Here is a 24717-nt window from a genome sequence, read left to right as displayed (position 1 = left end):
GCAGACACCCTAGGATTTCCCAAAAGGAGTCTCCTGAGCAGCAAGGCACCCTGGCTGAGAGCTTAGAACACAGAGACAGAGCAGGAAGAAACAAAACCCTCTTTACTCATGGTACCACGACCCTCATGCGCGAGCGGGTAAGGGCTCTAAGTTTGCTGTAAACGGCGTCCGAAGCAAGCTGCCTGGTTTTGCAGATGAAACCCTTAAATGTTCATGTGTTTCCTCCCTGACGGTGCCTACCTGGAAATCAGCCTCCTCTCACCTGTCCTACGTCCACTCAACACCCAGGATCCCAGCGAGGCCACTTCCTCTTCAGCCTGTTTCCTCCTCCACAGGATGGGGGGAAAGCAATATCTATCTTAGAGGTGACCTGAAGAGTTCGGTGACTTCATAGTGTGACTGGCTAAGAATACACAGGGCTCACTGTAAGGGCTTAATTAATGCTAACTCTTATTAAACACTCACTATTTTCCAGGCAAAGCTGCAACAAACCCTTGACCCCGTGGAGGGCTGGTGGGAATGTAATGGGCATCATGTCTTCCCAGCCAGTGGGCTGGACTCCAGTATGGGTGGGATTGTGTCCCCACCCCCCAAAACAAGATATGTTGAAAACCTACCTGCCAGGAGGACCTCAGAATGTGACCTTTTTTAGAAATAAGTTCTTTACAAAGGTAATGCGAGGATTGCTGGAGAACACCAGGAGCCAGGAGAGTCAAGGAAGAATTCTCCCCCTAGCCTTCAGAGAGAGCACGGCCCTGCCAACACCTTGATTTGGGGCTTTCAGCCTCCAGAAGTGTAAAACGATACACTGCTGTTGGTTTAAGCCACCCAATTTTTGGTCCTAGGAAACTAATACAGACTCGGGTCTTAACACTTGGCCAGAGATGCCTGGACTCCGGAGCAGTGAGGGGCCCATGTTCCACTTGTCATAAGGATGAGGAGGCAAAAGAAACCAATCAACAAAGAGAGCAAGAAGAACATAGACACCCCCAAAAAAGCAAGACACAGAGAAAGCTAATTCTGATTGCTATTTCATATTCCACTTGGTCTTTTCTTGAGGGCTAAGTTCCTTCTCTGAACTCTGAGAGCACCTACGTCCCTGGAATGGATTTTCCTTTAGGTCTTAGCCTAGCTCAGGTGGGTGCTTACTAATTGCAACCAAAGGAACCTTAAAAATGCAACAGCCACATCTTCAACATTGTAAATGCCACCTCCAAGACATGGTGGACAGAGTGTGAGTCCCAGGAATGTGCAGAGGGCAGGGGACCCTTCCAAATGACAGGAGGGGGAGGCTTTCCAGAGTGGTGACCATTCCCTTGGACTTCACAGGGATACCAAAGAGGTAACACACAGAGGAAGAGTTTAAGGCATCGTGACCACCTTTTAGATTCTCTTGTTTCTGCAGGATTAACACTGAGCTGGTTGATCCTGGGAAGGTGTTCATCACTCTTGAGCTGAAGCACAATCAGAGTAGCAATAAAACCACTGCCCAGTTGCCATGTTAAATTGAGCCAGGCATTGAGGAGCTGTCCCGCGTCCTCCTGTTTTCAGAAGGCAGCCCCGAAGTTCTCTGCCAACTGAGACCACATCTATTGATCCCAGAGCAAATTGACTCTCCTGCCTGTGTATCACAATTCAGATGCAGACACTGAACGATGTTACCTTCCGATCCCAAGACCAGCATTCGAGCTGCACAAATATTTGCTTTGTTCCTCGGCACTCCACCAATTAAGCCAAAGTGGAAAGGAAAATCACATTACGGCAGCGGAATGAACAAGGTGCTGCAGTTAGTGGGCTCCTCAGGGGCTGTGAGGGATCGGGAGACAGGTCTCACAGTCGAACAATAGATGCTCACCCCCAGGATAGGACAATGCAGGATGTTTCTTTAAAGTCAACGTGTCTTGCGATTCAATGGACCCTTGACGCAAGTTCCCTCCCATAAAGAAGCAACCTGCTCTTTTCCTGGCGCAGAATCTCCGTAACCCCTTGTGCCCTGCTCTCAACTTCTCCCTCTGTCTTATATCCTCTGCTTTCCATTCCTCTTTCCCTACTTCTCTGTTCTGTTTTTCTCTTGGTCCATCTTAGTTGGGGGTCTGGCAGGAACGCAGCCTCCCGTCCAAAGAGAGGAAAAGGGAACAATGCAAGTGTTGTCCATCTGCTGGTGACATCAGGGGAAGAAAAGATGAAGCCGAGACGCATGTGGTTTAATTCCATCCCAAGATCAGTCTTGCTGCTGACGGTCCTGTTGGCTCCCGGCCAGGGCATCCTGTGTCCTCACCAGGCTGAGCCAGGTATAATGGGGAGATTAAGAGCCTGCCTGGAGCAAAGGTTCTCAGGCAGTCTGGCGGCCCTCATTAGTGTCAAACTGCAGGAAAACAATCCTTCCCCCCCCCGCCCCTACCCCCACGTGCACAGCCATCCTGGAGGGAAGGGAAGGAGGAGCCATTCGGGAAATCACTGCTCCCTGCAATCGGGAGCACCATCGAAGCTCTCTGCTTGTGGCCTGGCGGCCCGCACAAATTCACTGACATCTGCTCCGTGCAAGGTCCAAGAGCTGTCAAGATGAACAAGACACTCGCCAGGCCTTGGGGAAGCTCTAGGTCTGCAAATAGACTTGCAGACAGCCCCCCACCCCCCGCCTTGGGGATGCATCAGGTAGGCAGAACCTGCCATGCCACAATGGAGCTGTGCTGGAAATTGTGTGGGAGTGAAGCAGGTGAGGGAGGAGAACAGGATTCCAGCAGGGGGGGGGAAAGCATGAGACATAAGGAAGCATGAATACATGGATGGAGTGCTGGAACAAAGCAAGGGACTTGGAGCTCGTCCCCCGGCCCGGGGAGCCTGAACCAAACTAGCCTGGGAGAGAATGAAGCTGAACCTGTGTCCTTACACCTTGTCCCCTGGGTGTTGAATTATCTTTGACCACGAAGGTTTTTGTGGTAAAGTAGATAGAGCATAACATGTACCGTCTTAACCATTTCTAAGCACACGGGTCAGTGGCACTAAGTACATTCACACTGTTCTGGAGCCCATCCCCACCATCCATCTCTAGAACGTTCTCTCTTCCCCAGCTGAAACTCATATCCACTGAACACTGACTCCCCTTCTCCCCTGCCCCACCAGGCCTTGGCGGCCAGCCTTCTGCTTTCCGTGTCCGTGAACTTGACACTCTGGGCACCTCACAGAAGTGGACTCACTCAGTATTTGTCTTTCTGTGAGTTGCTTATTTCCACTTAACATAATGTCTTCATGGTTCATCCATGTTGTCACAAAATATAAAATTTCCTTCTTTTTCAAAACTGAATAATATCTGTAAAAATATTTATACCATGAGCATGGAACTTTTGCAATTCCAGTAAGTGGAAGTAAATAAAATAGGCCTGAACACTGCAAAAAATTAATTTTTTTTAAAAAAAGAACCTTTTGACAAGGCAAGAAACAACAATTGTTGGAGAGGATGTGGAGAAAGGGGATCCCTCCTACATTGTTGGTGAGAATGCAAGTTGGCAGCTACTCTGGAAAACAGTGTGGAGGTCCCTTAAAGAGTTAAAAATTGAGCTACCCTATGATCCAGCCATTGCACTACTGGGTGTTTACCACAAAGATACAGACATAGTAAAGAGAAGGGCCATATGCACCCCAATGTTCATAGCAGCATTGTCCACAATAGCTAAATCGTGGAAGGAGCTGAGATGCCCTTCAACAGATGACTGGAGTAAGAATATGTGGTCCATATACACAATGGAATATTACTCAGCCGTCAAAAAGAACGATTTCTCAATATTTGCTGCAACATGGACGGCATTGGAGGAGATTATGCTAAGTGAAATAAGTCAAGCAGAGAAAGACAATTATCATATGATTTCTCTCATCTATGGAACATAAGAACTAGGAAGATCGGTAGGGGAAGAAAGGGATAAAGAAAAGGGGGGTAATCAGAAGGGGGAATGAAGCATGAGAGACTATGGACTCTGAGAAACAAACTGAGGGCTTCAGAGGGGAGGGGGGTGGGGGAATGGGATAGGCTGGTGATGGGTAGTAAGGAGGGCACGTATTGCATGGTGCACTGGGTGTTATACGCAACTAATGAATCATGGAACTTTACATCAAAAACCAGGGATGTACTGCATGGTGACTAACATAATATAATAAAAAATACTATTATAAAAAAAAGAAGTTTAAATAAATAATAAAATAAAAAAGAACATTTTGTTCCCCATCATAGAAAGTGCAGCCCAAACTGACTGAGGCAGAGAGGGGGGCTTTGTGGGGATAGTGGAGGGATTAACAAGCATTATTCCAGACCTAATAGAACTTGTCACCTCTCCCAACAGCTGTGTCCCTGGTAGACCTCTCCAACTGACCCATGTACCTTATATGCTGAGGTTGGCTGGGCCTTGGGGTCTGTCTTCACACGGGCCTCCAGAAAAGTACCACTTGCGGATTGGAACTGGTTCATGAGGTAAAACCACCCGCCGTTCTTCCCCTAGAGCACGGTGAGAATCTCTATGACCAACATTTATTCAAGGCTCACTGTGTCTCCCGGGGGTTGACCACACTACCTCATTTAGTCCCCAGAACAGCCCCCATGAAGTAGGGACTCTGTCACTAACCCCATTTTACAGATGGGGAAACAGAGGCACAGAGAATTTAAGTGAGCTGTCCGAGAATCCAAGCGGACTGTTGAACCCAGATGCAAACCCAGGCTGGCTGGTAGCCCTGTGGGGTGTCCCCTGGGCCTGCCCTCCCCACTGAATCCTCATCCCCCCTTCAAACCACCAGAGAAACACGGAACACAATGACAGGATTCCAGAGGGGATGACTGCATTTTCTAAAGTGCTTTAGGTTTTTATCCAAACTCAAAGAGAGGAGCGAAAATGAATTAAATTATAATTGGACAATATGGGTTTTTGAATCGTAATTGTTGTAATTAATTTACCATCAATATAATGCAAGGAGTTAAAAATAATGGATTGAAAGTGGCTGAAAACCCATTGAAAATGTAATATGTACAAGTGAAATACTCGTCTTACATATAAAGTACTTAACCGAATATGACATACTCTAATAAATCTCCCTCTTACTCATTACGGCTGCATGTGCTGCAGCCCCCAGTCAAGCTTATCAGTGGAGCATAAGAGCTGGTACAATTCCTCTTTAATCCCTCTCAAGACCCCCTTTTGGCATCAGAATAAATTTCACAACAGCACATTCTTTTAAACCCTCTGCTTCTCATGCTTGGATGCTCGTCCTTGTGGGAGGGCTCCATTCAGGGCCCAGCGCAATGGAATCATAGCACCCCAGGCTCTAGAAACATTGGCCGGGGTGGCCGTGTTGGGAGTTGATGCCCTCAAGAGCCCTGTCCTGGCATCGGGCAGAGCTGGGTTCAAATCTCCGCTCGGCCACCCATAGCTGGGGGTCTTTTAGCCTCTCTGAACCTTGGTTTGTTGATTTTTTTTTAAATGGATAAGCAAATTACCTTCTCGAAGGATTGTGGTAAAAATTTAGAAAGAATATGAGTAAAGCATAAAAACACAGTCCTCGGCACACGGGAAGCACTATGATTTGTTTTGAAAAGTCCGAGTATTGTCATCTACATGGATCCATACCGAAACAAAACGTAAAATCTTCACGCAGTGTTTGAAGGAGTCCCAGTCCCCTTCCCTCCCCGAAGGCCACCATTCAAGTGCCAGCATATGAACGGGGATAGTCACGTGGACCCTACAGGATTGGTGTAGGGATCACCGTTTTCATACAGTATTCACTGGTGCCCTTCCAGGTGCCAGGAACTTTCCTGGGACACACATAAACTATGAATAAGATTATTATCTGTCTTCAGAGACCTCAAGGTGCAGCTTGGATGGGTAACTAATGGTATGCCCAGGCCTCAGTGAGAAGCATCTGTGTGGTAGTGTCTTCTGGGAAACCCTGAGCCTCTTCAATCACTCAGAGATCCCCACTTCACACCTCCAGTCCAGTCAGACCAGGGAGACATCTGGAGTAACGGAGCGGAGGGCAGAAAGCAAAGCAGGGCTTCAGGGAAACCACCGAGCAGGCTGGGAAGTAGAGAACATGCTGGAACCCTGGGGGCTGGATGGACGACACCCTGTGCAAAGTAAAATCAACATCTGCTGGGAAGAAGCAAATCAGAGCTGGAAGGGAAAGCCATGCCTGATTCCCCAGGCGCTCCAAACACAAGGCTGATGGCAGCCAAGCTAGCTGCGGGCCCCACCTGCTGGTGCGTTGGATATAATTCGATACCAACAGCAAAATCCCCAAAATGGAGGTCACAGCAAGAGACACTCTCTGCTGCCCATGACCCAAAATAAACCTACCCTCCCCAGATTGGAACTGCAGACAGAGAAGCCCAGTTCTGGGCTCTTTCCTTTAAAAAGGAGGGGGAGGGAGAGAGACAGAGAGAGAGAGAGAGAGAGAGGAAAAATTCAGGGCCATTTCCTGGGCCTGTGAGGACTGCATGCCCAGGGAGCTGTGCGAATGACAGCATTGGAGAGTGATGGCCACTGCTTTTTGCTTTCAGTTTTACCACAAGTCAGGGAGATTTCTGCTTCGCTCTGAATAAATCCGCATTAAGATGAGAGAGATGTCTAGACACATTTAATCCAGAAAATCCCTCTTTCTGAAAGGAAATCACTCTCTACATGGTAGGGATATCAAAAGGCAGTTGTAAGGTGACATTAAAAAGCATGGATTTGGGCATCAGACAGATCTATGTTGAAAACCCAAGCGTGGTTCTTACTAACTACCTTGGTTCTGAGCAAGTCGGAGCGTCTCTGAGTCAGTTTTTCTTACAGCAAATGGGGATAATCATACGAACCTCACAGGATTGTCGTTCGGATTACGGTTGCATTTAGTATTCACTGAGGCCCTTCCAAGTGCCAGGAACTGTGCTGGGACCCACGCAAAGCAATGAGTGAGACGAGGCTCTTGCCTTGGCAGTGCCACATCCTAGCATTGGATGGATGATGTCAAAGAGCCATCATGTGGCGTGTCTGCCATATGCACAGGAGTCTGCGTAGCAGAGTCAATAAACACAGGGCAAAATCGATAGGGAAGGAGGGCAGAGGAGGTAGGGAGAATGCATGAAAGTGCTGAGCTTGTCTCAAAGGGTGAGTCTGAGCCTTCTGGTAGACCAGATGCCACTGGCATTCCAGGGAGAAGCATCTGGAAGGACGAAGCCGTGTAGCAAGACTTGAAATGGCGAGGGCAATGGGAGGAGGGCAGCAGAAGGGGAAGGGTGGGCCCAGACCCAGCTGAGGAGGGTCACATATGCTCAACTAAGGAGTCTGTGTTTCCTTCCCCATTGTGATGCTGCTAGCTCTATCTTGACTTCTTCAAAAAGGCTTTGACAGAGCCAAGTGTGAACTCTATCCCAAGGTCATTGAAGAGTAATATTGGAGCAATATAATTTGTCATGAAGTTCATGAAAGTGCCTGCAATTAAGAAGTGCTCAATACACCCTGGTTTCCTCCTATGCCCTGAGATAAGAATGCTTCCATTTTCTGGATGTTTCCACCTTCTAAGTATCTATCTCGTGCAGTAACACCTCGACCTCATCTGCAGAGGTCAAGGGGAGAGCAAGGGGTCATGTCAGAGATGATTGTGAGCTTGAATGGAGCCATCACCAAAGGCAGAGGAAGGAAGAAGCAAGAAGACCAAAGAAGCGGCAGCACGAGGAGCCCCCGAAATGTTGTAGCTTCCAGAAGACAGAAGGGCATCTCTCTCCTACATAACTGTCCGGGAAGGGTAGGCAGGATCGGCTCCATGAGGTCAGCAGGGACCCAGGTCTTTATCTTCATTCTCGTTTATGCGAAGTTGCTGCATTTCCTCACCTCCATTTAGCCATCAGACAGGAAATCGGGGACATCCGGGGCAAATCGCATCAGCTTGGAGGCACTCCCACTCGCATCCGATTGGCCTGAACTTAGTTGCATGATGTATACGGAGTTTGAGGCGCTACCAGACTGTCCTCCCCCTCCTTGTGAACAGGGGTGATTGAGCTGAAGTTTCTGAGGAAGATCAGGGTTCACTGAAAGGGTTGGGGGGTTCACTAGAGTCTTTCCATCAGGGGGAACTTCCCTGAAGCTAGTGGTTGCAGTAGGAGGTCATGATCACAAGCAGACGGACGTCACAGAAGCAAGTAAGACACTCTGTGTTTCAACCAGCATCCCGAGGCACCAGCACAACCCTGGACCCACACCCAGCTCAGGAGACAGCGTGGCGGGAGGGCAAAGGGCCGGCTTTGGAGGCGGAAAAAATGGGTTTCCTTCCAATTCTGCCGTCCAGTGGTTGAGTGGCCTCGGGAGAGACACTGGATCTCTCTGAACTTCAATTTCTTTACTAATAAATGACACTGCTGTGGACGGTTGGATCAGTGCCCTCATATGAAGAGACCAGAGCTTGCTCTCTTGCTCTCCCCCACCCACTATGTGAGGACACAGTGAGGAGGTGGCCATCTGCTAGCCAGGAAGAAAGCCCTCGCCAGGGACCAAATCTGCCAGCACCTTGCCCTTGGATTTGCAGTCTCCGGAACTGTCAGAAATAAATGTTGATTGTTGGAGCCCCCCCGTCTATGTATCTTGTTTTAGCACCCCAAGCTGAAACACATACCGCTGCAGAAAAGGTCAGGTGCCTAAGTCAGAGCCAGCACATAGCAGGTGCTCAATACAGAATAACATCAATTATCATATCTCAGTTATTTCCATCATCATTTTTATCACGCAGCCCCTGCCCTCAAGGAGCTTATGGTCTGCCAGGGGAAACAGATACATAATACAGCGTTTGGGGTGAAACAAAGGGGTGCCCAAGTACTTTGGCTGCCCTGGGGCTTTTCGAAATAAAATCTTCCCCTGGGAAAAAAGCTAAACTCATACCTAGAGCCACATACACATTCTTCTGCTGCACCAGGACACCCTCCCCGCCCCCCGCAAGGCTGATCCTAGAGATGGGGGGCGGGGCAGGCAGGCGGTAGAGCTGCGAAATGCATCCTGTCCCTCAGCTCTGGTAACTAGCTGGGTACAGCTCCTGGCAAACACAGCAGGCACGGGAACGCATGCCACCTCCCAAGTTATGGTACACACTGGCATCCTTCTGGGTACACAAGCTGTCCCCACTGCCGGTGCCAACAACGCTGCCGCGGCAATGTCATATGGAGATGTGTTTGCCCCTCCCCCCCCCCCCCCCCCCCCCGTGCCTGGCAAAAAGTAAACTGCTTTATTTCACTTCGGGTCCATATGCCACCCCAATTTCTGATCAGAGGTATTACAAATTACAGTATGTCTCCACAGAACATTAAAGGAGGCTCCTGTCTCTCTCTGTGTCAACACATTAGTTTCAGTTGTTGGAGAGAATGTGCTCCATGGCGTTCTCTTCCTTCACAGATCATTTCTTTTCTGCGCTCCCCAGGGACAGGACCCCCGGCTAAGATGTTCACCTCCCCTCCCTACCTCATGCCCCCTACATAATTTAATCTGCCCTGGGGGCAGGCAGGTTGCTTTGCAATCAAAGTGCTGATTTAACAATTGGAAGAGAGATTAATTAAGGAAGAAAGGATTTTCTCCCTTTCCTCCTTGTGGGTTCAAAAGTTCCTTTAATAAGAGGAATCAACAGACATCAAAATAAAGGAGTGGAAAGTAGGTCCCAGGGCCCCTCCCCACGTGCGCCCCCAGGTCTCTGCAATCCGCCCCGACATCCTGACACCCTGGGATGGGAGCAGCCTTTCCCGCCAGCTGCCCCCCAGCAGATGCCCTCGGAGAAATCAATCGGACCCCCCTGCGGGGCCGAGATGGACAGAAGGAAATTTAAAGGGGATTTTTATAAATTTCATCAATACGAGCACAAAACAGAAGCAGGACAGCTTTATTGATTTAAACATTAGAATAACATGTGCTTTCTTTGCATTTTCCCAGAAGTGATAATGTTGCTTATTTTTAATCTAGATTGAAATCTCCAAGAGTTTCCACAAGCCCCTTGTGGTGATTACCAAAGATTAGTAATAACATGTCTAATTAGTGTAGAAAGACATAAAAATCAATGGCAGTGTGAAATGTTATCCCGACTGACTGCACAAGGAGGAGAGCCCCCCTCCCCCGCACATCCCCCAGGACAGGCAGCGCCTGGCAGTCCCCTGCTCAGCCCCAGGCCCGGGGGATGGGCTTACACCCATCCCCACGGGGACAGAGGGCTTTGCAGGGGCTTTCTGAGTTCCCAGATACCCTCCTTTGAGCTTCTGATGTCTTTGTTGGGGGAAATAACAGAAAGAGAGGGTGACTGCCCTGCAGGTGAGCCAAGCCAACTAGAGCCCAGATTCTCAGCTCTGCCTTTAGGGCAATTCAACTCTATTTACCAAGCATTCCCAGGGAACAAAGGGAGGGAAGACCCAGCCCCTGGTGGCCAAGAAGCCCCGACCCACTGAGGGGGTGGTGGGAGGGGGTGCTATGGGTGGTGGAGACCCGTGTGCCCCCCCAAACCTGGCACTCAGGAGGCAATTCTCAAAAGGCTTGTTTGGGGGGCGTCTGGGTGGCTCAGTCATTAAGCATCTCCCTTCAGCTCAGGGCGTGATTCCAGGGTCTTGGGATCGAGCCCCGCATTGGGCTCCCTGCTCTGCTGCGAGCCTGCTTCTTCCTCTCCCACTCCCCCTGCTTGTGTTCCCTCTCTCGCTGGCTGTCTCTCTCCATCTAATAAATAAATAAAATCTTTAAAAAAAAAGAAAAGAAAAGAAAAGGTTTGTTTCTATCCCAACACCAGGAGAGAGTTCCCTTTGCATCCCACAGAAGACAGCCATGCCTCCACCCACTGCCCAGCTCATCCTCTGACACCCTCCCCCCCCACACCGATGGCCTCCCACACCCTCAGAGGCTTGGTTTGTGCTTTACCATATGGGGGGGACCCTAGAGGTCCGAGTGAGAGAGACAAAAGGAGAGAAAGACATCAGGACCCCCAGATATAAACACATGATTACAGATTATACAGCAATACAGCTCACCATTCAAGTCCTGCTACCAAGTAAAAACACAGTGTCCTAAGGGGTATAACGAAGTGCCAAAGACATGGATGAGGGAGGGGTTAATTCCGCCTCCCAGGTGGGATTCAGAAAACAGGTGAGCTTGGAGATGGGTCTAGAAGGAGGCATTGGCAGGAAATGGAAGTAGGGCTCTGACAAGCTCACGCCCAGAGGTGGGGTCATCAAAGTAAAGGGGAGAAGACAGTGAGGGATCCATGACCGCTCACACCTCACCCCACCACCATTTCCCTCCAACCCACCTCTCCACCAGCATTGCACCAAAGCCCAACCCAATGGGCAGTGTTGGTCTCTATTTGGTTCCCTCGTGTTGCTGCATTTGACCCCGTGGACCACTCTCTTCTAGAAACATCTTTTTCCTTGATTTCTTGGATTCCATTTATGTCTCTTGGATTCCATTAATGTCTCTGTCTCCTCGTGCAGGTCTTTCCGCTATTGATAATCCCTGTGGCTCCATTCAGAATGCCCAACATTCTTTACCTTCCCGCTTTGGACGGCGTCATGCAGATGCACGGACTTTCCTGCCATCTTTATCCTGATAAGCCCCCAGTCTCCCTCACCAGCCCATGCTTCCCCCCTCCTCTCCTGACCCACATGTCCCACACTCTGCCTCCCATTTCATCCAGGATGTCCCATAGACAGGCAACACCCACTCCAAGTGTCCAGAACCAAACTCACTTCTCCCCCCAGTTAAGCCCTCCACTAAGGCTTCCTGCAGCGAACAACAGCCCCATCCAGCTGGCTGCCCAGCCAGGTCGCACCCAAGCCCTGTGTCACCCCGGCACCCTGTCCTTCCAGCTCCCTCCAGGTGTCAGCCAAATGCTCTTCTCTCCAGCTCCATGTGACTTTGGTCCAGGACCTCTTTGCTTATTTGCCCAAACGCCAGCAAGAGCTTCCTACAGCTCTCACAGTCCTCCCACCATCCCCTCCCCGGAAGACCCCACACTGCAGCAGAGCTAGCCCCCAAACACAAATGCAACCTCATCATTCTTCCTTCCAACATGTTCTGAGGCTCCTGGTTGCCTTTGAGATAAGGTAAAAACTCCTCGGCTTAGTACAGAAGGTTCTAGACCACCAACCTTTTGCAGCTGCTCCCCTCCCAAACATCGTCATCCCAGCCGGATTAGTGTTGCCACTGACATGGTAAGCTGGGGCATTAAGTCATCACTTTTGTAAACTTAGAGCCGACCGTGTCCCAGGCGCTGGGAGCATTATGGGCACAACAGACGAGTCCTTGCCCTCCCGGAGCTCACAGACCAGCGCAGAGAGGCAGATGAATATCAGGAGGTAAGCCACCAAAGAGTCGCTGGGAGCCAGGGGCAGATTCAGAGGGGACTCAGAGCCAGCCTTGAGGTCTGCTGAGCCACATGTCCAGCCAGTACCTTTTGTCTTCCAGGACTCAACTCAAGGTTGTCTTCCGTGGTTGACTCAGCTCACGGCTTCTTCCTTCTGTGCAACCATGGAGCCCTATTCTTAGGGAGACCTCATCTCCCCCCTCGATTTGCTTTATGGCCTCTGCGTCTAGCTTTGCAATCAATAACTGTGTCTTTCTCTTTTAGAAATCCCTAGAATCCGGCACGGAGCCCAGCACAAAGCAGGCACTTGATACCTACTTGTCAAGAAAAGTGATTAAATCTAGTGTCCTGGAGTTCAATTTTTTCTCTTGTCTAATGAGAGAGGGGGGCAGAAAATCATACTGTAATCGCTAACCCCTGCCCGAAAGGATTCGGTACAGACACCTTGGAATTACTTGGCAAGGATCCTTTGGAGCCTTCAGCCCTGACAGTCTGCCCTTGGAGTAGGAAAGAGGACGAGGAGCCCCACTGCCTGGAACGCTTTGAAGGTGAAGATCCATAGAGAGAAGGCAGGGGTCCATGAGCTGTGAGATGCTGGCACCAATCCCAGACCAGCATTCCCAGGATGAGACAGGTTCTAGAAGGGGGCATGTGGATGTGAGCTGAAAGGGCTGTGCTTTCATGAACGACAGCCTCGGGGGACCAAGCCTGGAGAGCCTTTAGCCAAACTGGGGCTGCCAGCGAGGCTCATTCTCGGAAACTCCCAGGGGTCTCTGCCAAGATTTGGACGGACCCAGCCTGGGCGATTATGCAGGACAGAGTGCCAACAGCGACACCATGTGGCCACAAGAAGCAACAGCAGGCTCCGAAGGGATCCTGAATGTAGCTGTGGACGGAAACCAACCTCACTTTGGATGGTGATGCTTGAAAAAGCCAAGATTGGGACAAGCTTCAAGAGAGAGATACTAACTTCCTGGAAATAAGGCGTGTTGGCTCTTATGCAATCGTTTGGGAAAATAAGACCTAAGTTTTCATTTGCACTTAATGATTGGGGAATACTTGGGCAAAGGGTAGGGGTGGGAAGCCAGAAAGGTATCCGAAGCCAGCTGGCAAGGGGCAGTGAATGTCATTACATAATGTTTATTTCTTTTTGAACCTTGACCTTTGCTTACCCTAAATAACGTCTTACGCAAGCACAGTACAATGACCTGAAACTGACGCGATTCTATGAATTCATCCACAGACTTTATTCAAACTTCTCCGACTGTTTGGCTAATGTTCTTACCACGATCCAGAACCCCCTCCAGGACCCCACAGTGCATTTTGCTGTTATGTCTCCTCTCGCCTTCTCCAGTCTCAGGTGGTTCTGTCTTCATCTTTCATGACTTTGACGTTAGGGAAGAGTACCAGCCAGTTATTTTGTAAAGTGTTTCCAAATCTGGATTTTTCTGAGGTCCCCTCATGTCTACACTCAGCAGGAAAATCACAGAAGCTAAATTATGCCCTTCTCAGTACCTCGAATCAGCACATGATGTCACGTTGTGTCTCAATCGCTAACAATCTTAACTCTGGTCACTTGACAAAGTGGGACAAGCTGGTATCTCTACCATAAAGCTACCCTTTTTCCCTTTGTAATTAGTAAGTATCTTGGAGGGAAGTACTTTGAGTACTTTGAATATCCTGTTTCTCAGTATACTTTTGCCCATTCATTTGACCATCGTTCAGTGACTTTTGCCCGAAACAGTTATCGCTACTGTGTCCCATCGCTCTATCTACATTCAATAATTAGAGTTCTTACTAGAAGGAGACACTCTCCCTTCTCTTCAGTATATTTAATGAGTTTCTACCGTATGCCAGTGTGGACTCCTGGATAGCGGTTTTATTCTGTGTATTATAATCCATTACGATCATTATTTTGTTGCTTGACCTCAGATTTGGTCACTGGGAGCTCCTTCAGGCTGGTTCCTATGTCCTTCGGACATGGTCCTATCATTTTCTTTTAAAGCAATTTCTTACTTGCTTGTAGTTCCAGGCTCATCTTGTGCTCTCTCCACCCTAGCCCCGGAACCAGCCACACACTAATGCCTTCACATCCACGAATGCAGCCTTCAAAGCTGGTGGGAAAACACCCTGAAAACACACGGTATTGTATATCTTACCATTGTTCCCTCTGCCCCACGGGAGGACGCAGTGTCTGATGATTTACTCGCTCAGTAAATTACTGGTTATTGCATAAAAGAGAATTTGTGGCATCTAGCCATTGGTTCGGCAACAACGCGCCAAGCCCTTAAGCCACACTCTGGGCCCTGTGCCGGTTGTAGAACACAGAGATTAACCGAGCCTCGGTCTCCCCTGCAAGAGCTCAGAAGCAAATGGGAAGACAGGAAAGCCTGCAGAGCGGGGGACTCGCACGCTGCTGAAGCAGAGGCCAAAGACGATGGATATCACGTCCCAGAGGGGACCCAAGACACATGCGAAGTGTACCAAAGAGCCGTCTGAATTTTTGTAAGAGTTTATTTATTTATGGGAGGGAGGCGGAGAAGGAGAGAGCACGCATGCGTGGGCGTGAGCCCAGGGAGGGGCTGAAGGGGATGGGATGGTCTCCTAAACCAAGCCTGGTGTCACCGACTTCAAGAATGGGAAATTAAGAAGGGGTTTAGAGCCAACTCCTGATGTGCTGGGGACCCCACCCCCTGAAAGCTCAGAGTGGAGGGGGGGGCCATGTGGCTTCAACAGATGACCCCAAAATACTTGAGACGTATCCCCTACGTTGGAAGACGGAAAGGGCTGATGTCTGTGTCCTACGTGAGAAATATAAAGAGTGAGAGATGAGTTAGCTGGGCGCTAAGAGACAGACCCTAGCCGGGGTGGGGGCATTCGGGTCCTTCCTCTCCTGGTGTGTCGGGATAAAGTGTACATGTGTGTCTCCCATGGACCAGGGTGTAGACCCTGTCCTACGGGGCCACTGGGAGGCGCAATGGACCTCAGCAGAGAGAAGCTAGAGATGTCCCCGAAAGTATAGGGGCCCGCAAAGAGTAAGCAACAGGTCCCACACAAGAATGCAACACTCACTTCAAGGGAATCACTGATGAGAGGTCCTCAGAGCGGGATAAGGGTCTCTGAAGACACAAAACTCCACAAAAGTAACCCCAGGAGAAAGAGCCCCTTCCATCCCCTCAGGGGCAGAGAGTGTGACATCACAACCTCAGGATGTCCCGTTCCCCTAACCCCTCTCCGTCCCCAGACCCCAAGCCTATAGGGGTCAGAGCAGGCGATGGAACCATCGGGAGAAGTAGACGGGAAACAGAGGGGCTACGGGCAGCCTCGTCCCTGAATCTCCTGCCCGCACCAGACTCGACATGGACTTGTGGGACTCAATAACATCAGTCAGGTTGTGACTGTTTGATGATCACATGGGGCTGGGATGCTGCCTCCTAACTCCCAGTGAATGTGAGAGCCTGTCTTCCCTACCAGGACCTGGCCCAGTGGTGACCACAGGGCAGGCGAAGGGGCAGCCCCACGGAACAGAAGAAAGGGCTCAAGTCATGATCTCACGGTCGTGGGATTGAGCCCCGCTTCAGGCTCCACTCTCAGTGGGGAGTCTGCTTGTCCTTCTCCCTCCCTCTCTCTCTCTCTCTCTCAAATAAATGAATAAAATCTTTACAAGAAGAAGCAGCAGCTAAGGAGGAGGAAGGGATATGCACGGGCTGTGGACCCACACTCTGGGCAAGACCTCTCACTTATGTCGTCTTATTTAGTCTGTGCCTAGAAACTGAGAAATGCGGCCAGGTGCCGGATAAAGCTGGACCAAAGAAAACCATTTGTCTCCGCGGATGCAAGCACACCAGAAATCTTCATCTGCTGCTCGGCTGATGGGGAAGGAAGAACAAAAGCCTCAGAACCCTTGGATTCAATCAGCTTTTCTTTTCTTTATTATTATTTTTTTCTTTGGGAGCACTTTTCACCACCTGGCAATATTTCTCTTTTTAAGCCAGGATTTGTGCTTTTAAAGCTTTTTAAAATGTGCGGCTCAGGCTCCGTTTTCCTGGCAGGCGGACTATTCCCAGGGCCCCCGGTGCCCGGCAGCCTTTCTCTGGCTGATGTCACCATGCGGGGAGGCGGTGCTGTCGCTTGCCCCCGGAAGGCATTCCCTGCAAACCGAGCCAGCAAAAGGCTCCTGAAAAGCAGATGTTTCTGTTTAAGGCTGATAGGAGCTGCAGGGACCATTTTTCTCACCATCAGTTTCTCAAGTGCAAGAGGCAGCTGTTTGCCAGGAACACAGATCCGGATCCTAATGAGGTTCATGGCCGAGCCGGGCCTTGGAGAGGGAGGCCTGACCGATACCAGGACGAAGTTATTAACGAACCTGGGAGAAAACTGGCCACAGGCCATTTTGAGATCATCTGGAGGAGAAATGTCTTGTTGTCTGGGACGCAGTTTGAGATTGTGAAAAGCATCATCAATGGGAATTGCTGATGAAAGCTGATTTCTACCAGGGCTTGTTACTCAGCTTCAAGAACGGGCTGCCAATATTTTCAGCCTATCATTTTTAGCCCAGAGCCTGCGACCTAAATCCCACGGAGCGTGGCGTACCCCAGCTCATGACCACGCCCACGGGTTGCCACCTACTGATTGTTATAACTTTGGGGGAACCGGGTATCCTTACACCTCCCTCTACGAGAACGTTCTTTCTGATGAAGTGTTTCCCATACTCGTTCTATGCACAGATTCCACACTGGCTTTGCGGAAACCCTGGGATATGCAGATAACCAAAGGCGACTGGTGTAATTCAGATTCAAGTCCTTGCAAGTTTCTGCTGTGATCGTCTCACTAGCAGGAGACGAATGTTTAAGAACAAGTTTCTGATGTGGCTTTGGAGTGGAAAAATTAAAATTGAGAAAATTCAAGGCATTGACTTCAATTTTTCTACAAATTGGAAAACGGCTGCAATTATTCTTTAACTAGACAGTTATAGAAACAAACCTTTCATTTTACAACGAAAACCCCGCAGACTTAGAATAAAATCCATCTGGGGAAAAAAAAGATGTTAATTTAAAATTCACTGTAAAATAGAATAGCTTAATATTAGCACCTCTCTTATGTGCACGTTTTGATAGGGAGAGAGAATGTGACCATAGAAAATAAAGGGCATTGCATTTACTGAGCGATTAATAGGGATTGAGAGCTCTCATCATACATACCCCATTACATCTATACCACCGTTGAAAGAGGATGATATTTTTATGCAAGTTTTGCTGATGTAACGCCGAGGCTCAGACCGGTTGCCTAATTTGCTAAAGAGGTTACATAGCAAAGACTGAAATTCAGGGTTTGTTTTTTTTTCTTTTTTTAATTACATTTTTGTTTCTAAGTATGCTTACATGAGTGATAGCTAGATATGAAAACACTGAGCTTACCCAGTATATACCACCTGCATTCCTCTGCACACACCTCTGTGCACACACACTCATATCCACATTTAAAATGGAGTCATATCATATACACAATTGCACGTCTGCTTTCTCGTTGTACGGGTTCTAATCGTGATTCTCTGACTTCCCCACTGCTTTTCGTTGTCCCATAATCCTCTGCTGCGTGGTTGTACAAAAGTATAGAGTGAACCATTCTTCCCCTGGATAGCCAGATTGTTTCTAATCTCTTTCTATGATAAACAATGTTGCAATAAATATCCTTGCAGACAAACCTTTGCCTGTACCCAGGGCTGTTCTTGAGGGTAAATTCCTACAAATGGAATTTTTCAAGGTCAAAAAATAAGCACAGTGTAAGGATTTTAGATGTATTATGAAATCGCACTCCAAAAAAAAAATGTACCAGGTTAAATCCGTGTATGCAATGCCCCCTTTCCTCAACTTCTAAGACTAGCATGGTCTTTTTCAAAAATGCCGATTTTTTTAGCAGAAAATGACATCGTGTTTAAGTGTTTCCTTAATTAGGAATGATCCTGAGCTGTTTTCATATTTCTTGGCCATTTGCATTTCTTCTTTTGTGAATTGCTGTTTATGTCTTTTGCCCACTATTTAATGAGGGCAATCATCTTTTATTTTAATGATTTGTAAACACTCTTGATATATTCAGATTATTGCACTTTTTTCCCTACCATATATGTTGCAAATAAATGCTCCAGCTCATGTTACATTGTTTTTTCTAGTTTATGGTAGTAATTTGCCAAGCTAAAATTTTAAATTTTTAGGTGGTCAAATGTACCAGTCGTTCACTAAAATTCTGTGCTGGACTGGAACATAAAAATCAACATCCTTATTTTTCTAGTGCTCTCGTGGGTTGTTTTGTTGTTTTTTTTTTTTTAAATAAAATCTTCTCACACATCTTGAAGCTTACTTTCCAAACTGTTAGTAACTCATTGACCAAACTCACTCCCCTCGATTTATTGTACACTAAATTGTTACGCGTACTTGGGCCTGTTTGTGCCTTTACACGCTGGTCCTTTGATTTACTTGGCTCTCAGCCAGGGTCACTTGCTTGAATCGCTGTGGGTTTGTAGTGGGTTTTCATGTCTGGTCACTGGAAGCTGCTTCTTTTTTGACCACAGAACCTATGTTTTTCCAAAAATACCCCATCTGGGGGCTCAGGGAGAGGATTGTCACCATATTGGCATTGGATAGAGAAGCTCTTACAGCAACATACCGCTATCACCACTCTCCAGCGTCACTGGAGCTGGTCTTGCTGGGGAAGGTGAAATGAACAGAAAATTCAGGGCACCGTGGACACCAGATTAAGCCTAAGCTTGTGGAGAGTTGGAAGACTCATCCCATCTTGAAAACATAAATAGAAGTTAACAGGCGGGGGGCGCCTGGGTAGCGCAGTCGTTAGGCGTCTGCCTTCGGCTCAGGGCGTGATCCCGGCGTTTCGGGATCGAGTCCCACATGGGGCTCCTCTGCTGGGAGCCAGCATCTTCCTCTCCCATTCCCCCTGCTTGTGTTCCCTCTCTCGCTGGCTGTCTCTATCTCTGTCACATAAATAAATAAAATCTTTTAAAAAAAAGAAGAAGAAGTTAACAGGCGGGGCGGGGGGGAGGCTACCACGTGCTCAGAATTACGCTAGGCTCTGGGGACACGGAGATGAGTAAGACTCAGTACTTGGTCAGGCATGACTGTAGAGGAAATCAGACGCCCTGACCTCACCTCGTGGCTGTGCCTCTCCCCAGCCTCCCTCAGCTGGGACCCCAGCCCGGAGCTCAGGCTCGGTTCTGCCTTGGCTTGGGATGAGGCAGGAATGACCTAAGCGGCGTACCTGCCTTCACTCTGGTGTGTTTGAGGCTCAATCAGTTCTCTACTTTCCACCAAGTGCTAAAGGAGCTTACTTTTGCATCCTAATTGTTAACATAGATCAAGCACAACAGATAAAAACACAATGGCGGGGCGCCTGGGTGGCACAGCGGTTGAGCGTCTGCCTTTGGCTCAGGGCGTGATCCCGGCGTTACAGGATCGAGCCCCACATCAGGCTCCTCTGCTGTGAGCCTGCTTCTTCCTCTCCCACTCCCCCTGCTTGTGTTCCCTCTCTCGCTGGCTGTCTCTATCTCTGTCAAATAAATAAATAAAATCTTAAAAAAANAAAAAAAGTCTTTAAAAAAAAAAAAAACACAATGGCAATAGCAAAAAAAAAATTTTTTTAATGAAAATTAAAAGAATAAATAAATCAAGTTCTCTATGAGACTTCCGCAGGGAAAAACAGTACCCTTTTCCTGAAGTCTGCAGCTCTGAACTCTGCAGTGCTGGGCTCCAAATTCACCACTGCTGACCCTGCCATGCCGAGATCCAGGCTCCTGCCTTGAGGACCTCCAGGTCATTCCATGTAGTTCAGTCTCCAGGTTTTTTCTCCCATCTTCTATATGTACCTTTACACAATTATCTTCTTCGATGAATCTATGGGTGATCATATGAACCAATGCTGTTGTTGATGAGGGAGGCTTCAGGAAATCTTATTTGAAAGTCTGACTCAGCTGGAATGCCCTCTTTGACTTTGCAACTTCTCCTTGTTCCTGCCCGGAATATGGATGTAGTTGCTGGGACTGCAGCAGCAATCTTGTGATTATGAGGCAATAAGAATGAGTGCAGGGGTGCCTGGGTGGTTCAGTTGGTTAAGCATCCAACTCTTGATTTCGGCTCAAGTCATGATCTCAGGACTGTGAGATTGAGCCCTGAGTCAGGCTCTGTGCTGAGCATGGAGCCTGCTTAAGATTCTCTCTCTCCCTGTCCCTCTGCTCTTCCCCCAACCCACCCCCCCCCTTGAGTGCAAAAGCCTGCAAAGAATAACGGAGCAGAGGAATGAGACCTTGGGTCCCTAACATCATTGCTGAGCCAATCATAGCATCCCTGGGCCACCTACCCCAGACTTCTGAGTGAGAAATAAAATCCTTATTTATTTAATCTATCCATAATACAATTTCTGTTATGTGTATCCCCAAACCCATTCCTAGTGTGATCCTCATGCTGGATTTTCATTCTAGGAATGTGACTGGCTTCTTGGTGGGCCTGCCTGCCTCTCGAGGCAGACTGGGGTCTGGCTTAAATTTTCTTTTATTTACTGAGATTAAATTCCTGTGAAATAGAATTAACCATTAACTATTTTAAAGTGTATAATCCAGCATCATTGAGTACATTCACAATGTTGTTAAGATGATCATTTTTGTCTGGTTTTAAGGCCTTCTCATCACCCCAAAAAGAAACTCTACACCCATCAGCAGTCACTCCTCATTCCTCCCCCCCAACCCCCACACCCACCATGCTGTCCCTCAACTCCTGGTCTGCTTTCTGTCTCTATGGATCTGCCCATTCTGGACATTTCATATAAATAAAGTCATATAATATGTGTCCTTTTGTGTCTGGCTCCTTTCACTTAGCATCACATTCTCAAGGTTTATCGGTGTTTTACTATATATCAGTCCTTCATTCCTTTTAATGGGTAAATAATACTCCATCGCATGGAGACGCCACACGGCTTAACGGTCCGCCAGCTGACGGACATGTAGGCTGTTTTCACCCTCTGGCTGTGGTGGAAAATGCTGCTATTCGCATACCAGTCTTTGTTTGAACATCTGTTTTCAGTTCTTTTTAGTACGTAGGTAGGAGTAGAATTGTCAAGTCATGTGGTATTTCCATGTCTAACTTCGTGAAGAAAGGTCACCTCACTTGGAAGCTCTTTTTCTTATAAAATCCTGGAGGGTGCCCCCGAATACCGAACCAGGGACTGGAGCACCGCTGTGCAGGGACCAGTCTGCCCGAGGGCTGCGAGCACTGTCTAGCTGGAGATGTTCCCTCCACCACGCTCCCTGCCAAAGTAGCCCAGCCGGGATTGCAACCTCAAGCCCGGGCTGAGGTCACCGACTTGACTGGTGGTCCTGTCCCTCTGGAGCACAGTGTCCTCGAGCCTAGACTGTCCACCCCGCCCTGGCACAGGAGAGAGAGCGTTCAGGCATGAGAGAAAAACCAGACGAGGATGAGACAGGGTTCCAACTCTTACAGGGAAGCGAGCGCTGATGCAGGTTGTAGGGGTGAGAGTGAGGGCCGGAGAGGGATGAAAGAGGAGGTTCCAGGGGAAAGCCGAGATGACCAGCTGTGTAGACAGAACACCCAGCTTGAGTGCCATACACTCTGAGCTGGACCCAGAGGCAGGAGGCAAGGGGGAGGCGGAGGGGAGAACTATGTGTCAGATGCTGGACAGAGTCCCCAAATGCCGGGACATTTTAGAGGGTCTGCGGCTCCCAAGAGTGGGGTGCGCTGCTCGAGGCCCCGTATCATTCAGACCGAGTGCCTTTGTCATGGCCCCCAAGTGAGTCCCAACCTAAAACAATGCTTCAATTCTCCACCGGTGCCCAGCCCTTCCTAACCTGTGTTGGAGACTCTAAAAAGTCCAAATCCCAGCCAATCTTTGCAACGAGAGGTGCACATGAAAGCAGTAATATGTTTGTGCTCTGAGCGGATACCCCAGCGCATTTTTCGTATTACAGATACAAGAGTTGCGGGCATAGATCTTTGCTTTATATGATTTAGAAGCGCTAGGAAAGTGTGGGAATTTAGAAAAGGTTACACACATTTATGTATTAACTCAGAGTGGTGAAAAATGAAAAATCCAAAGTTTCATCTTCTCTTTGTTTCCAAGGAGACTAGCAGTTTTGTATCACAGTGTTCTATTACTCTGTAAGAGAAACAGACGCACACTTGCCCTGCCCCCACGGAGAAATAAAGCCCATTTTTCATCCAGAAGAGGATGTGGTCTCCAATTCATGGAGTAACAGAATCACAGAGCAAAGAAGGCCCTGAGAAGCTGCCTGATGCTATCAACCCATTTCATAAGTGGGGAACCTGGCCCCCTGCAAAGTTGGTTTCAAGGTCATAGGCAAGAAGTTGGCGCTGAGTGAGGACAAGAGTTTCGGTCTTTTTCCATCATGCCACCTGCCTTCCCGCAGCTCAAGATGGGATTCCCAACAAAGACAGGGAGTGATTATTACCCACCAGTAAACCAGAGGCTCCTTCCTGCTCTGGCCTGTGTTCACGACAGAGCCACCAAAACGGTTTGAAAGCTCCGTACACAGAGTTCACGTTCCAAATCGTGTCTTCCCGTTAGAGCTCTGATTTTCTTCTTCCCAGTGTTATCCCCCATCTTATTCAGAGATGTCTGACCTGAGTGCTCGTGACGACAGGGGACTGTCCACCCTGAGGAGTCTGAGACTCAAGGTGGACAGGTTAAGGCTTCAGTAAAAATAGTTCAGAGGAAAGCTACTCTTTCAAGGGAGCTGATGTCGTGCCTGGAACGTGACACAAATTTCCACCAGACCAGAGCACTGGGTGTGATTGTGATTCCCCTCTGCTCATCCGGGCCAACTGAGGCACAGAGGCAGACACACTTGTCCACGGCTACATAATTAATAATCAGCAAGCCGGGAGGTGCCTGAGTGGCTCAGTCAGTTAAGCATCTGCCTTCGGCTCAGGTCGTGATCCCGGGTCCTGGGATCGAGCCCCGCATCAGGCTCCCTGCTCAGCAGGGAACCTGCTTCTCCCTCTCCCTCCACCTCCTTCTCCCTCTGCCTCTGCCCTCCTCCCCTGCTCGTGCTCTCTCCCTTGCTCTCTCCCTAATAAATAAATGAAATCTTTAAAAAGAACAATAATCAGCCAGCTGGGATCCCAACCCAGCCCTCTGGTCTCCCAGCTGAAATGTAAGGGAGCAGGTTGGGCCATCAACTGATTTGCCTGTTTCCCACCATATGGTCTCCACTATGGCAGACCTGTTCCACCAACGCCAGGAGGACACGTCCCCAATCCCTGATGCAGTCCTCTTTAAAGAGGAAAGAAAGCTGGGCTGACAATGGCTAAACCCACTTGTGGCGTGGAAACTCTGTGTTACGTCGCATTAAAGGCAGAATCACATCCAGTCAAGTTCAAGATATGTGCACAAGACTCCAGGCTAATCTTGCCCTCTCCCCTCTCCCCTTTCCAGCTCGTGAGTGCCTGGAAAGAACCAAGAGTCAGACAAACCTAGATCCAGAGTCCAGCTCCAGCCAAGGAGGTACGCAGAGCGGGACCCTCACATTCACTCCAATTCCTCTCTCCCGTGACGCCCCCAAGCTGCATGGGGGTCAGAGACTCGTCTGCCTTCATTGCAATACCCACACCTGTGGCTCCTTTATCAAGTGTCCCATGCTTTCCTTGCTCCAAGCCCATCTAAGCTGCGAGCTCCTTTCTTGCACTAGGAGTGTGTGATGATTTGCACAATCACCTTACATCTTTGCTTATTTACAGGCTCAAAACGAATCCTAAATCCCGATACTTTATTCAAAGTATAGCCAAGGAGACTGCTTCTGCCCAAGGCGGTCTGGGTAATGGCTCCGCTCTTCACTGGTTCTGCAGGAGTGACTTTTCTCTGAGTGTAGAACCCTGCGTTGGCTGCCTTCCTTCCGCAGCTCTGGGCTCTGCCCTGTGCACTGGAGGGTATTTCCAACCAGATGTCCTGACGAGGTAATGTGTAACATCGCTACCACCACTCACTCCCCACGCTCCAAGCCCCGGAGGTGTAAGTATTGAATTACGTCGTGCCCCCTCCTCTGTGGCTTGCCATAGCGTGTGTGTGCACGCTCACGTGCAAATACAACAAGACCCTCTTAGCCTCTGTGGTGGAGAACTCATGGGAGTCTGGCCCCATCTAATGCCCGGCCCTTCCTCGGATGTGTCTGCAGAGACAAATATCGTTTTCATATGCCATGCAGATTTCACAGTGAAGAAGTAGTGATTGGACGGAGCGTCTCAAATTAATGGACGGGGACATCGCCGCTCCATGTGCTGACAATAATTGGCCAGATATCCTGCCTGAGGCTCTGTAAATACAGTGGCGGTGTTGCACACGCCATCCCTG

This window comes from Ailuropoda melanoleuca, chromosome 10 (assembly GCF_002007445.2).
Source record: "Ailuropoda melanoleuca isolate Jingjing chromosome 10, ASM200744v2, whole genome shotgun sequence".
In the NCBI taxonomy this organism is placed as follows: Eukaryota; Metazoa; Chordata; class Mammalia; order Carnivora; family Ursidae; genus Ailuropoda; species Ailuropoda melanoleuca.
The sequence above is the reverse complement of the archived record's forward strand: the minus strand, read 5'-3'. Positions refer to the sequence as shown.